We start from the raw sequence: 5,140 nt of genomic DNA, 5'->3' as shown, positions 1-5,140 counted from the left end.
TCACACAAAAGAAGGAATGTTAGAGCATCATTTAAACAAAATTTCACATAGGTGAAAAATATATGCATCAGAGGCAGCAGCAGCGGAGATATCATCAAATAGCCTCGAGCAAAAATAAAACGTGGTATCAGAGCAAATGATTAATCATATCATATGTCATATGTCATCAAAGTGGTTGTGACATATGGGAGCATATCTTCTAGCACATGTTCGTCCAATCAGGGCAGCATCCATTCAGCAGCAAACTCCCCCTGAATTCATCAGCTTGTGCATCATCTCAAGGTAAAAAAAATTTACTCCCCCTGAATACTTGCTTACTGCTACTTAAAAACATGTCATAACAAAAGACACAACAACATGTAGCAGAAACAAACAAACCAAAATGCTACTCCCCCTTTTTAGCCACAAAATGTGCCAAAATAGGAAAGTAAAGTATCCAAAGTGCAGAATTTAAACAGAGTACAGACCATGCACTCAGAAGGTGCTAAAATCCAGGGCACAAACACCCACAAACCAAATAACAAAGTGCAGTAAAAACAGTAAAAAGATTACAAAATCATTCATCATCACTGCTATCAGAAGCTTCATCCTCATCTGTAGCAGTATCATATCCTTCATCCTCATCTGCATTGTTTTGTTCACCTGCAGCAGCCACATTTGCACTAGCTTTGACAGGTACTTCATCAGCTTCCAAGCCTTCAATCATTTTCATGAACACTTTCTTTCTTTCCTCAAGCTCAGCCTGCTGTTTATCAATGTCCTGACATTGAACTTTCAAACCAGCAATAATCTCTCTTTTGGTCATAACACCAGCTCCAGCAGCAGATGTCCCAACATGATCAGTAACATTGTGATTACCAAATAGCTTATGATGAAAAGTAAAACCAGATTCCCTCTTCTTAGGTGTGTCAGTCACAACCTTGATGTCTGGATATTGGGCCAAGATAATTCCACATAGCAAAGATGGAAATGCTATTGGCATCTTCACAGCAGTTGATCTAATATGCTTAATGGTTTGATCAAAAATAAAGGTCCCATAGTCATAGTCAACCCTGGTTCCTACAGCATATATAAATCTACCCAGGTTGGTAGCAACATTGGTTGCATGCTTAGTTGGCACCCAATTTGTTGACCCTATCCTATTGAGGATGGCATACTTGACATTCAACTTACTAGTGGGTATCAGCTTCTTCTTGGGCCAGACCTTAACCTTACCAGCAGTTATCTCAGCACTTACAACATCATTGGCAACCTCTAATTCAGCCTTAGGTTCTACAGACCTACCTAAGTAATTATTGATGACAACAGGAGAAAAATTGATACATTTACCTCTGACAAAAACTTTATGGTAGTCCTTGCTCAGTGGGTTATCACATTCTTCAGGGATGTTCACAAGAAACTCTTTCACCAGCAGCTCATAGCAGGGACTGAAGTCACAAACTGTCTTCATCAGACCAGCTTCCTTGATGTAGTCAAAATGTCTTGACATTTGAGAGCATCTTTGGTCAGTTCCCTTTCAACAGCCAATCTCCTTTGGTAGATATAGTCTCATCTCAGTGCAAAGGCAGCACGATGGAAAGAGATGTTATCACATGGGGCTTCTTCAATACCTTGAGGAGCCTTCTTTGCTGTAGCCTTCTTGGGATTGGGAGATGAGATGTTAGCAACATCTTCAGCAGCATCATAATCTGAGTCACTGGATGACTCCTTCTTTCTCTTCAATGTATCCTTTTTCTTGACAGGAGGGGACGAAACTTTACTCCAACCTTTTACGGGTCCAACACCTTTTGTTTTCACTCTTGGTGCAGGAGTCTTGCTTGCAGTGGCCACAGCCTTCCCTGTACAGCTTCTCAACCTTTTTGTTATATCACCAGTTGATTTTACAGCAGTCTTGGTGGTGACATAATCATCAACATCTACTACATCCTTTTCTTTTTCCTTCTCAACTTCTGCAGATTTGTCAGCTTCAACCTCTGGTTCTTCTGTGGGTATTGACTGGTTACTTTCTTCAGACTGAGTGTCCTTTTCATCATCAGAGGTACCCTCATCAGCAGTTCCAATTCCTTCTTCTGAGGACTCAGATGTTGTGTCAGTTGTCTCAACATCTTTTTCAGCAGCAACTTCCTTCACAGGTTCTTTCTCAGCAGTTTCAACTTCCTCTTGCTCATTCAGAGATGTTTCAACATCTGTCATGACAACTTCTTCAGTAACAACAGGGATTGATTTTTCAGCCACCATCTCAGCAATTGTTGGTGATTTATTAGCAATATTAGGCTCAACCTCTGTAGGGGTGTCTTCCATCTCAGTTTCAACAGGCATAGCATTAAGATCCCTCTTTTCAGCACCAGGCCCCAATTTTTCTAGACTATGGTTATCACCGGTTGGAACGATTGTTTCAACAACATCAGACACAGTTTTGGGGTTTACTTCAGTTGCTTTCTCAGATGTGTTAACATTTGATTCAAAAACCAAATCAGACATAGAAAGAGAAAACTTAGATTTATAATCCCTTCTATTCCTTTTAGAAGTTCCTTTCTCAGATTGATTACCAGATGGAGAGATAGCATCACTTACTTTTGGAGTTTTCTTCTTTTCAACTGATTTTCCCTTCCCTTTCTTCTCAGCAACACTTGATTGAACTTTGGGTTTGGAAGCACGAACAGTTGTAACCGGTACAGCATCCTTGATGATTAGCGCAAATTCGATCTTTGCCTTTGATCGAGTAGAACGTGCAGACTTTGTTGTTTGCGATGATTCAGACATGTTCGGATGAAGGTTTTTGAAGTTGGAGAAGTTGAATGGATGAAAGTTGTAGTGAGAAGCAGTTGAATAGGGTTCACAATCAAAAATTAGGATTTGGAAGAAAAAGCATTGATTGCGTGTAATGAAATATTTAAGGGAAGTGTGTAATGAGTTCCCTAAATTAGCGTGCATTGATTGATAGGAGAGAAAGCGGTTTCCTTTTGCACGCCACAACTGCAGTAACTTCTATGCTTCTTCATGCAGGCAAATTCCCAATTTGCCCCTTAAAAATTCAAACTGATTTGCGTCAAGTGCCTTTGTAAAAATGTCAGCTAGCTGTTCACTTGTACCAATATGCTTAAGTTCCACGCAATTTTCTTCCACAAGGTCTCTAATGAAATGATGCCTGATGTCTATATGTTTGGTTCTTGAGTGTTGAACTGGATTCTTTGATATATTGATTGCACTCAAGTTGTCACAATATAATGTCATGACATCTTGGTTGACATTATATTCTTTCAGCATCTGTTTCATCCACATTAGCTGGGAACAACTGCTACCTGCAGCTATGTATTCAGCCTCTGCAGTAGATAGAGACACACAATTCTGCTTCTTGCTGAACCATGAGATTAAATTATCACCCAAAAAGAAGCATCCTCCTGAAGTGCTCTTTCTATCATCAGCACTTCCAGCCCAATCTGCATCACAATACCCTATCAAAGTTGAGTTCTTGGTCTGGGAATACAGAAGCCCATAATCACTGGTGCCCTTTATATACTTTAGAATCCTTTTGACTTGTACAAGATGGCTCATCTTTGGCTTGGCTTGATATCTTGCACAAACACCAACAGCAAAGGTGATGTCTGGTCTGCTAGCTGTAAGATACAAGAGACTGCCAATCATGCTCCTGTATAGGCTTTGGTCAACATCAATGCCATTCTCATCTTTGGTTAGCTTCAGATGAGTAGCAGCTGGAGTTCTCTTGTGTGCTGCAGTGTCCATTCCAAACTTTTTTATCATATTCTTCGCATACTTGCTTTGAGAAACAAATATGGTGTCTTCCATTTGTTTGACTTGCAGACCAAGGAAGTATGTTAGCTCACCTACCAAACTCATTTCAAACTCAGATTGCATCTGTTGTACAAAATGTTGCACCATCTTTTCAGACATTCCACCAAATACTATGTCATCAACATAAATCTGGGCGATCATCAGCTTCTCTTCTTGTTCTTTAACAAACAAGGTTTTGTCATGGCCTCCTTTTCTGTATCCTTGACTAACAAGAAAGTTTGTCAGCCTCTCATACCAAGCCCTTGGAGCCTGTTTCAGTCCATAAAGAGCTTTCTTTAACTTGTACACATGATCAGGATTGGTAGGATCTACAAAACCTTTTGGCTGCTCCACATAGACTTCTTCATGTAAGTACCCATTTAGAAAGGCACTCTTGACATCCATTTGGTACAGCTTAAATTTAAAGATGCATGTTATACCAAGTAGTAGCCTAATAGATTCCAGTCTTGCAACTGGCGCAAATGTTTCATCAAAGTCAAGTCCTTCAACCTGAGTGTACCCTTGAGCCACTAACCTTGCCTTGTTTCTTGTTACAACACCATTTTCATCTGACTTGTTCTTGAACACCCATTTTGTGCCTATGACATTAACACCATTGAGTCTAGGAACAAGATTCCACACATCACTTCTTCTAAACTGAGTTAATTCATCTTGCATGGCTTCTATCCAAAACTCATCAGTGAGAGCCTCTTTTACATTTTTAGGCTCAACTTTTGAGACAAAACATGAATTAGTAACCACTTCATTTGTCCTTCTTGTAGCAATTCCCTGGTTAGGATTTCCTATGATGAGATCCTTGGGATGATTCTTCTGTATTCTTATTGAAGGAACTTTACTCACAGGACGAGGTGTAGGAATGGTTGATTCATCATCTGAATCTGATTCCTTTTCTGCTACAGCTTCTTCAGATGTTGGCAAAGTTGTTGCAACATCATCTTCAGTGTCAGATGTTTTAGCAGATGTCAAATCATCTATCACAACATTGATAGATTCTACTATTACCTTGGTTCTCTGGTTGTAAACTCTATAGGCCCTGCTGTTTGTTGAATATCCAAGAAACAATCCTTCTTCACTTTTAGGATCCATTTTTCTTCTGTGCTCTCTATCAGATAGGATATAGCACTTACTTCCAAACACATGAAAGTGTTTGACAGTTGGTTTTCTGCCTTTCCACAGTTCATATAGTGTAGTAGAAGTTCCAGTTCTGAGTGTGACACGATTGTGAATATAACAAGCAGTATGCATAGCCTCAGCCCAGAATTGATATGGAAGATGTTTTGCATGCAACATCACTCTGGCTGACTCTTGTATTGTCCTATTCTTCCTC

This window comes from Trifolium pratense, linkage group LG4 (genome assembly GCF_020283565.1).
Source record: "Trifolium pratense cultivar HEN17-A07 linkage group LG4, ARS_RC_1.1, whole genome shotgun sequence".
Classification (NCBI taxonomy): Eukaryota; Viridiplantae; Streptophyta; class Magnoliopsida; order Fabales; family Fabaceae; genus Trifolium; species Trifolium pratense.
Note: the sequence above shows the minus strand (reverse complement) of the source record.